At 35.0% G+C, this 11,340-nt stretch overlaps 1 long non-coding RNA gene across 1 annotated transcript; it reads right to left on the bottom strand.

The window, feature by feature from the left end:
* Positions 1–535: 535 nt before the first annotated feature.
* On the bottom strand, positions 536–5,292 carry LOC139982935 (uncharacterized). The gene is made up of 3 exons (XR_011798433.1): positions 4,882–5,292; positions 4,221–4,550; positions 536–2,754 (listed from the first exon to the last, which is right to left on the bottom strand). It is a non-coding gene; the product is annotated as an uncharacterized lncRNA (long non-coding RNA).
* Between the last annotated feature and the right edge of the window lie 6,048 nt (positions 5,293–11,340).

The following is an 11,340-nucleotide window of genomic DNA, read 5'->3' as shown; positions in this document are numbered from 1 at the left end:
CTTTGAACAAGTCATCGATACTGTGTCGTCAAGGTTGTTGTTTTTTAGTAATGTTGTTTTCTACCTTTTCTAACGTCTACACCCTTCTCGGTCTGCACCTGTTAAAGTAAATGGATGACATTTATTCCCCGACTATTTAGGTGAACTTATACCAAGTTTGCTGAAAAGGATCATGGCGTATATGTGGCTTATCATCAATTATCTTATCCTTAGGCATTAGCCAACGCCATTCCAATTTATTGTTAAGCAAGTGATATTGTAATTCCGCTATGAATCAAGTTTTAAGATTATTAGAATATTTTATTATTTCAGTAATCAAGAACCACTTCTAATATCGTTAGAGACAACGATTGGTAAAGCATGCATACTGTATTAATGGAAGATCCTAACTCTTTAGTGGCTCCATGCATATACAATACATGTATATGCTCATGCATAATATTAATTTGTTACCGCATTTGCTGTAGTCAGAAGGCCTAGCTGTCGTTCTGCTAATAGAAGTACTCCCGTTAAAGTTGCTAATTTTAGATTTAGCAGTAAACAATGAATCAAAATTATTATTAGCGTACACTGGTACAATGCAATAACATCATGGAAGAAGCTAACTTGGAATAACTTCATGAATAATGAAAACAGAAACCTCATAACATTTAATAATGTTACAACACAAACCTAAAACTCTCGAGCTAAAGTTCCAAATTTATAGTGATTATTGTTGAGAGAAAATAGGATCGTGAGACCAAACTGATGATGCTTACCGGATGTTGAATAGCTTAATATATGCAGTGCATTTTTAATGTAGTTCACCGAAATAACAAAAATAGTGTAATTTAATTTCATGCAAGTGTTGTAGCTTTGTTTAAGTTCAACTTTTGATTTTATATCTATTGGATCTTATCTTCCTTTTTTCGCTTTTTTTTAACAGTAAATATAACGTCTTTAATTCTAAGATACTTATTCGAGATACTAACCTTATTTCCATACATACATGTCACTAGCTCATTAAATTCCACTGTACAGGGCATGCTGCATCTTCATTTCTCGGTTTTCATCCTCCATTTTATATTGTCATGTTCACCAGACACTGCATATTTACTTATGTTTGTTACACCTTAGTAGTCAGGAGTTTTTTTAGGATTTTGAAAGTGTTTTAAGTTAAGGAAATTATTTCGGAGCTTTCCTTACTGCTTATATGTGAGACTATTTTGCTTTATCGTGAGATTGTAACTTGTTCTTCTTGTTACATGTCAGTCACTGCAGATATATTTTGAGCTAAAACATGGTTTCTTGAAGTTAATGGAAAATTCTGCAACTTATGTCATCGTTACAATAACATTTCAATTTGATGTCATCCAATATATCATAACATAAAACAACATCCAGCTTAGAGCTTAATTATTCTATTGACTGAATGACTCATGACTTATTTACTTTACATAGCACAAGTTTGATGAATTGACCTCATGTCTGGAAATTACACCTCAACTAATGGGTTCTACGGATGGGCTATTGTTCACCTAGCCTGTGAATTCTGTCAAAGATGCATTTCTTGGTAATAATGAGAAATCATGACGTCACGTTATTTGTCACGGTATGAACAGAGCTACGGTCATGGGTTATGATGAGTCTAACTCATTTTAAAATGACCAATTTAATAACCGTAAAACGTTAATAACGTTATAAAAGCCATGGCTAAAAAATACTGTAAAATATTATCTCGAATTACATATGAGCTAGATATTAATTTAAATTAATGTTTGGTAAGTACAATCTTTATGTTAACTTTTTTTGTTTTGTGAATCCTTTGGGGAGTATTACTTAATAACATTGCACTACGAACAGTACACTATTTCATATCGGATTGAAGAAACGACTGTAAAGTGGCGGATGAAATATTCCATAAAATTTGTAGCAGATGAGCCTCGAGTTAGATAAACATTTTACCGAAAGGCAAGATACTACTGTATCATTGCCAAACGGAAGGTCTGAGCATGACACGGAAATTTGTTAATCCATCTTTTTAGCTTTCATTATTGCAGTGTTTTGAAATAAAAGACCAGGTTTGAAAGAAAACAAATTGAAAGGTTAAAAATAACATTAAAAAAAGAAACCCATTTGAGAATATTAAGCACTGAGCGAAAGTGAATGTAAACTGTGCATTTCGCTTTTACCCTACAAAACTCAGAAAGGAAAAATACGTTGAACACAATAACCAAATCACTTCCTTATTCTTAGTGAAAAGTGTAAGTGATGAAATGGAGAAAACAGGATCATATCCTGGTTTCAATGGTTACATTGTTTCTTTTTACATTTGTAAAGCGTGTGAAATCAATGGGTTCCAGGCATATGGCACATCTGTGTGCTGTAGATGAAATTAGCTAAGGCGACATAAATGTGATTTTCTGATTCTTCTCTTAAAGATTACATATCTTTGTAGATAGAAGGTGTTCATGAAATCCGCTATGTACTGACAAAAAGTGTTTAAAAAGGTATACTGCGAACACAAGTACGTAAGCATAAAATAACATACACGTACTATTAGAGATATATATTGTATGTGAAAATCGCAAAGCATGCCAAAGAAAGTATCACCATGCATATAGGTATTGTCATCAAGGAGTGCTGGGCCCACTTTATAGCACTATATAGCACGATCCAGTGTTTACTTCAATACAAAACTTTAAGGTTTACAGTAACAGTCTTCGTTCAGTCATTACTATTTCAAACTGGCACATGCGCATTTTACTATCCAGACTGAAAGAAAGAGATTAATAGCATATGTATGATAAGTTAGATACATGAGCAGTGCTTGCATTCTGATAATACCAATTATAAACCTATCAAACAAGTGTATGAATAATAAGTACTGATTAAACTGGCAATAAAGACGACAGCTCTGATTTGTAACATTATCTAAGAGTAGGCATACTAGCTTATTTTGAAAATAATACAATCTTAAACCTTTTTATTCATGCATGTTGTTGTGAAATACGTAATATTTATACTTCGTCAATAAAAAATCAATCTGCATTTTTTTTGTAACAATGCTTAATAGGAAAAAAATAATATTTCTAGAATATTCCCCATATGTATGAAACTATATGACCATGTTTTCTCAAAGAACTTCTATTCTAAGCGTAATTGATATTCCACACAAAAAGATCACATCGTAGAAAGAAAAGCAAATGTGTCCAAACGACTACATGATTTTTGTTCAAATAAAAACAAGCTTAGAACCATCAGCCACTTCTATAACTGCAGACTTATACAATGTATTATGCTAAATATCATCAAATGGGTGGTAAGCGATACAATTTCTCATTCCCATACATAACAAACAATTTAGGCAGTTCGCGTTGAACGCAATGTGTCTTGACATTAAAAGGTATGAGCAATAATAAAAAAGGATAACAAATATTATATTGGAATTAATATCCCCCGTGTTTTCATCCAGTAGATTTTCCCTAGCGAGTAGAATATTTGCATTCAATGGGGAATTGGTACACGATGATGAATCAACTGTCTCGTAACATGATACGGAAAAATCAAAATGGGGTACTTAAAATTAAACGTAATGACATTAAGCACTTAGAGTCGCCGATACACAATAATGTGTACTTTCTAACATAAAGGCAAAATGTTAATGTAGGTTTTACGGGAAAATAGTGAGTTTGAACGCATGAACACCTCTCAAAATTCATATATTTCTTGAATCACTTGAAGTGAAAAATCTCATTTGTAATCCTTTGAATTTCACAATGTTATCCCTACTTCGCAACTCCTGTAAGTTTTCATATGTAAAATATTCTTAGGTCGAAATACGATTCTTAACATCAATGAGCAAACAACGTCTTTGTGTAACATCAAGAAAATTGAATATATTATAAATACGCCTAATTTAAAACATAATACTACTATAAAATGTTCCGTCGTCTTTTCACAACATGTGCATTTTTTCTGACTGTATTGGTCTCAATATGTGTGAAATAACATAGAGCACGAAATCCCGATTTAGGCTTCCTTACTAGCATTTTGGTTGGAAAAAAAATATCCAATTCCCTCATTTACGCTCCCTATCAACAAGCACCGAGTTTATAACAATGTGGCTTATCGCTACATTATAGCTCAAACCTAGCGAAGGACGTCCGTAGTTAAAAAAGAAACCGGTAATTTGCTAATTGTTTTATTAAAAAGGGTACATTATTATATAATGTTCTTACCATAAGTTGAGTAGGTGGCATCCAGCCGTTGTTCTGAGTAGTAGCCTAAACCGTTACTATGACACGAAAGATTCCCTGTTTCTTCGGCTGTTTGCAGTGAAAACCTCATCCTTGTGGAAAAAGTAGTGCCGTTCAAAATTGCATTGGTTGTAGTATTGCAATCTGATGGTGATATTTCTTCATTATCCAAATAAATAGAAAGATTCACTGCAGGTCTGCTACCAGTAGCGTAACATGATACAGGTATGGTTGTATTGTAAGGTATGTAAAGCATATCTCCATTATCACGGTAGGAATGCCCCTCTACAGTCATAGATAAAGTCGGTTGAACTGATGGTTACAAGAAACAATTTTCAAAGAAAGATTATATTTAAAGGAAATACAAGTAGATATTAAAATATTTAGGTCATAGAAATGCTTGAGGATTTAAAATTAAGTTTTTCGCGTTCGACGATATATTATATCTGCTTGATCGGAGAATGAATTAACCTGTTATGTAAAGTGTTCACCATTAAAAGTGTACAAATCGCCACTTAAAACAACAACCCTAACGGATATCATCCTTACTACCTCAATACGAAAACAACTGCAAAAATAATGAATTTAGAATGATAAATGTGGTGGCTTACTGACATACGTGACAACATAAACTTGTACAAACCTTCCACGTCTAAGGAATACGTTAGCAAAGTCTCCCGGTTCTTGGTGCATTCGTACTTTCCAATATTTAGCAACGAGATCGGCTGGATGTGTAATGACTTATTTTGAAGCAAGTGTAAATTCTCGCTCAATGGATTACGCACTAGTAGACCATCGAAAGTGAGAAATTTGCCTTGAAATTTCCAACCAAGTTTGTTGTCTATCTCGTTGTGACAAACATTAAACAAAACAGATCCATTAACCGCTTTTTGGTAATAAAATACACCAGCTGGAATTACAGAATAGACCATGTTAAGGATAAGGAAAACTTGAAAAAATACGTAGATAGTTGCTTCCATGTTACTTTCTGAAATATTGTGTGCACCAAACATCATGGTCTTAGCATGGAATATACCAATCAGTAAAATTCTAACAGAGCGACGTTCTATTAACGTGTACTGGCCGTGTACTCACTAAGCTACGGATGCCGAATAATTCTCCCATAAAAATGATCTCAAACAAATTTAAACAATATTAATGAGTGCTTCTCAGTCTTGAATCTGTTTAGCTTATAACGTTAAGGTCAATATGGAAATCATGTTCCCTGGAAGATCGTCGTCGTAAAAGCAATATGACTCCCTGGATGAATAAGAAAACGTAGAATATGGAAGTTGTTTAGGACTAATTATGAATCACTTTGGCCCAGTTTAAATTCAATGGTCCTAAATGGTCCTAAATTGGATCCGTCCTTATTTTCGGATGAGGTTGTCTAAAAGGAGCTGCTTGTGTAAATGTTTCAAAAGCTCCTGGGCCTGATGCAATCCGTCCGTATTTGTTGAAGACTATTGCACACCATTTATGCGTTCCACTGTCATTAGTAAATTTACGAATAGAGGTTATGTTCCTCAGTACTGGAGAAAAAGGGTTATAGGTCTAATCCTGTTGTTACAGGCATGTTAGTCTCACTATAGTGTTGTTTGTAAGATCATGGAATCTATTGTTGAAAGGTCTATGGTCAGTCACTTCAGTAGTCAGTTCTTGCTCAGACAGTCTTAACATGACCTTTGCCAAAAAACGTGTTGCCTCACTAATATTCTTGGGCTTATGGAAGATGTAACAAGCTCACTAAATGAGATGTAGATGTTGGACATAATTGTTAGACTTTAGAAGCAATTGGTTAGGCCTTACCTGGAGTATGTTGTGCAGGCTTGGAACCCATATTTTGCTAATTATAAGAAAATATTCGAGAAGGTCTAGAGGAGGGTTTCTAGGATGACTAGTTCCTTAAAAGTTGTTCCTTAATATAGGCGGTTACAACTGATGAATTTCACCACAAATGGAGCTTAGGAGGATACGTGGTAACTTCATTCAAGTTTCAAGATTGTTAAAATGTATCCTTTACTGTTTACATGTTTGCTAATAGTAGTTGTACCATAGGTCACTGTCTTAATCTCCAAAAGTCACAAAGTAGGATTAATATTCGGCAAAACATTTTTATCTTGGAAGTTGTACTTGCAAGTAGTGTGAATGGGTTTTATAAATGCTTTGGACAAGCATTTTAAGCATTGAAATCGGGTCTGATTGTTTTTGTCTTCGGTTTTTGTTCTTTCCCAAGTCGTCCTCGTGATTCTTTTTCTTTCTACTAACACTAAACTAAACTAAGCAAGTTACGAATGAATTAACTATCCTTATAGTTAACTTGTTAACTAAAACCCAAGTTCTCATTTTGTGTATCAAGATCGATCGATCGAAGCAAAATAGGAAAGAAAATATTCAAAGTAAAAGCTCACACTTCAATCATAACGTGAACAGTGAAAAAAAAAACGGGAACAGCATTATTAACCATCACATGTTTTCAGGAAGTAATAAGGATATTGTTCAATAACTGGGTCGAGCATTTTTTTACTCTTCGATATGTCTAAGTAAGCATAGCAGGCAGAGCGTGTGTGTTACGCCACTTAGATACACGTTACGCAGTCAGCTACACGCACGAAGTACGAACTGTAAGTACTTACGTACGCATAGTACACTTACAAGGCTATTCACATGCGAGTCTAGTGAGTGTCTCTGATCCTACTAAAATGACAGAAGATGTTATTTAAGAATATGAGTGAGTGTAAGCTCAGTCACTGTCGTCTTCCCAGACTCTGGAGGTAATGGATATTGTAAAAAGGAGGTGGTGCAACACATTAATAAATAATTAATACAAGTGTTCTGAGTCAGTCAGACTTAAATGGGCCTACACTAGCAAACAGTGTCATTACGGGTACGTACATATCATGTGTACTAACGTGTACGGTCGATAGCTTGAACAATTTAATGTCAAATTGTGGTCTTTAAATGCACTTCTAATGCAATTCTAAGATGACAAATCCTTTATTATAATGTCAACACACCAATGCCAATGTTAATACCTCAGGTAGAGTGGCGACACCAGACCAGCGATCAAAAAGCCCCATAGGTACGTCACTACGAAAACTTGCCACTTTTCAGTTATGTACGTTCGCCAGAAGTTGCATATCGCATGAGATAACTGTAAACTACGTGACATTGGGCTTAATAGTGTATTAGTAGACCCTCGATTGTAGCAATCGCCGGAACGTTTACAATAAGCGACGCCTATTATGATAATTTGACACCTTGTTTGTTTAAATATAGGATTGCAAATTTGTGGGCCGAGGGGTCGGAGAATTCAAATTTCCCTTGACTGATTTAGGTCAGAAACGGAACATCTTTGGAAGAGCCACAGGTGTATGACAGATGCTATACACTTAGAAGGGGGATTTCCGGGGGGTAATTAGAGCTGATGTTTATGTAGCACCCCAGCTCTCTCTTTGACCAAAAGAAAAAAAAAAGTTTAATTCTTGGTGATATTTAGGACCATTTGGTTAGCTCTTAAGGCATGATTGGGCTAACAAACAATAATAAACTCAAAAATTCCCCGACTGATTTAGAAGTGAGCTGCATCTCTATGGGAGGTCCATATACGAATTAATTCTAATATTGAGGAGGGGTCCTGCTGTGGGGTCATTGAGGCCGGCCCAATCTGAGGATCATCATACAGACAAAAATTGTAAACTTTAAAGTTAAATGATAGATTCCTTAGGCATGTAGAATCAATTATTTTGGTATTTATAAAGTATGTCTAAACGGTAGGTTAGGTCTAATAAATAAGAAAACCAACATTGTCTCTGACTGATCAAGACAGGGGCGTGAATCTCTATGGAGCTAGCAGACCGAATAGGGTCCTACACTTAAAATCCTTTAACAATGTAAACGTCGAATTGTACATTCAGAGGCAAATCTAAAATATTAGGGGTGGGGATACACCAATGTTATTGCAGAGATTGAAGACGATTATTGCTGTTGACAACACATATTCATGAATGCATTCCCTAGGTAGATAGGAATTATCATAGATATGTGTAACTGGTAAATTAGTTCATTAGTAATTACAATGAGTAGCCTTTACATTCACAGACATTTCGTTGGTAGTGGCTTGTTAAAGAACATCATACGATATAAGATACATGTTGTAAATTAGTTCGCTGTAAAATTAAACGGGAGAGCGTCATGTTCACTAAAATGTTTTACATTATTTAATCATTTTATTTGAATTTTTGATAATCGAAGTAAATTTAGCAATTAATGGTATAAATTCGATAGTCCCGAAGTATAATTGAATCGAAAGATTAAAATCGTTTTCATTCGATTATGATGGTTACTTTATAGCGCACACTAGTTCATAGTGTAAATTTAGCATTTAATGGGAGTTGTCACCTTTCTTTTCTTCTGCTTGATATATATGTTAATGTTTGTGCTGCTAACATTTTCAGCATATTTCACAAAATTTACGTTTCGCCTTTGATCTAGTCTAGATTTAGACCATCTGATAGTATTACACCACAATTATTGCTCCTATTAACTTACACTCTAAGCTCGTCACTTTCCAAGGCCGATTGCGCATAGATATCACTTTTTAACTGACGTGTTCTACTCACTATATGATAGATGATGGCTTGGGCTATTACAACACATTAAACTTGTGCCACCATGACTGTTTAGATTTTGGGCTAGAAGAGCCCAAAGTCTATTATAGTGCTTCTCGACCCAGCTGTCGCTGGAATCTTCTTGTTCCACCCAAGATTTTTTAAAATAGTTTAATTCACCGTCAATCCTCCAGATGTTTAGATCATCAGTAGTTTATTTTATCCTCTAGGTGATTGTGTCAGTTTTGCCCCAATCTGTGTCTAGTAATTCCCCTACCGACCTACATTCAACAGACATATTTGATTTTTACATCATGTTTTCCTTCAAGACCGGGCATGAGCTCATTCCAGGCTCTCAGGACTCAATTTGAGCAAAGTAAGCAATACATGTAATAAGGTATCGTCTTTCAAAGAGTCACAAGAAAGATATTGCACAAGACTTTGCTTCTCACTTTGGATGAATGAAAACTTCTTCAAGTTTTCATGACTCTCTGTGCATTAATGGTCACACATAAGACTCGGGATTTTCTGCCGACGATGCAGGCCCAAGCAGAAGGGAGTCTAGCTTGCAGGCATGTGAAAGGAACAGTAAAAACAGACTAGAAAATTGGCAAGTTAATAGTTGTATATGTATTTCAGTAATATATGCAGCACCCAAGAGGCTACCGAGTATGGCATGCCCTCTAAAAATTCCTTCCTCTCCACCTCCCTACCATATAGGTGTAGTATAACAGTTGCTTTGCTGCTGATATCAATATATTGGGCGCCCTCTATCCTATTGAAGAAAAAATTATTGAAGATTTCTTCACAATTGATTGTATAATTACCAAAATAAGAAAATTTAAAAACCGATGTAAAGAACGTCATGAGAAATAAGAGACAGGTTGTAAGTTAGTTCGCTGTATATGTAAAACCGTGAGTTCAACGTGTTATGTCCAGTAAACGTAACAGTAAAACAGTAAACAAACAGTAAAACAGTAAACATTATCAATTCGTTTCAATTATATTTATTATAATCGAAGTTCAATTACGCAATCAATGTATAACTTCGATAGTCACAAAATGTAATCGAAAGAATAAGTTCCCTTTCAATCGTTTATGGTGGTTACCTAATAACACAGTATTACGGCACACAATATTTACAGGGTTAAATTACAATTAATAGTAGTAATTTCTACATTTAGTTTTCCTTGTTTAGTGTTGTAGGCCTGCTTTTGCATTGTTTTCGATGAGGGCGCTGTATGTAAACTGCTTCTTGCTGGCATCTGGAACCACCTTGATTATTACAAAATATAATTAAAATGAACGAATAATGCCACTCAACCTAGGATATTTATTTCCAATCCTCTCTGCCACAACAAATAAGAATGTATAAGAGTAATCATAAACTGGTATTGATTTATATTATCACTTGAGTTATTAAGCCGTAATGATGATGTACAGTTTGTGCCATAAGTTAATTCCCCAATATTAACAAAACTGACATACCGAAAACTTCCCCTATTCTGTATATTTCCTTATGTCCCTTGGTTATCAGGAACTTCTCGCTTCGCATGATAAAGTTTGTGCTATAAAAAATTACCGCATATTTCACATAAGTTACGTTCAACCTTTGAATCTAGTATTGATCTAGACTGTCTGTTTTATTCTTCCGAAGTTGTATAACACAGCCGACTCCATCGCACTACTATTGTATGGCGCCCTTTTGTTTATGCCGTAAACCCGGCATGCGTCGAACAGACAGTCTAGAATATTTTGTCAATAATCATGTTTCTTGTGTGCAGTGTCTCCCACAGTAATGAGTATTCATTATTGTTGATTCTGTTTTCTGGTACAATTAGGGAGCATCCCTTAAAACGTGAATCTCTATTAGTTTCTCGTATAAACGTTTACAACTATGGTTGCCATATCTACCGAAGTTGGATATATTATAACGGATGACGGTACGACCGTCAGCAAATCAACTAGATAAAATAAAAGATCGAGAATACTATGACGTTCGTACGCCATGAAGTTTAGTTTGTTTTGCGCTGAATTTCTTTCTTTCCAGTAAGCTGATTTCAATCTAATCATATATAGCCCTACTCATTGTATAGGCTAATATTTACAAAATTGCCTTATACTATTCCTGACTTACTTGCCTACCCATGACGGCGGTGTATATGTGGGAAAGGGGTTATTAACATGTAAAACAAATGTATCTCTACAAGGTAAGCAAGACCTAGCAGACCTTCTGTCAGAGTGAATTAAAGACGATGTTTGACTTAAAGCCAGCCAAAATGAACGTAGTGTTTGCTACCGGAAAATAGCAAAGCGGAAATATTCAAAATAACTGGAAGATGAGGTTGTAAACTACTATCAGAAGACCAAAAGAAGTGCTAAAAAGATCTCGCGACTTATATATGTTCACCTCCTTGTCCAGTCCAGTTTTCTTTAACAATGGTTTTATGTATGCAGTCTTTAAGATGGATGGAAAAGTACCTTCAGCAAAA

The sequence above is a fragment of the Apostichopus japonicus genome, chromosome 16 (genome assembly GCF_037975245.1).
Source record: "Apostichopus japonicus isolate 1M-3 chromosome 16, ASM3797524v1, whole genome shotgun sequence".
Lineage (NCBI taxonomy): Eukaryota > Metazoa > Echinodermata > Holothuroidea > Aspidochirotida > Stichopodidae > Apostichopus > Apostichopus japonicus.
This window is presented reverse-complemented; position numbering and strand designations above follow the sequence as displayed.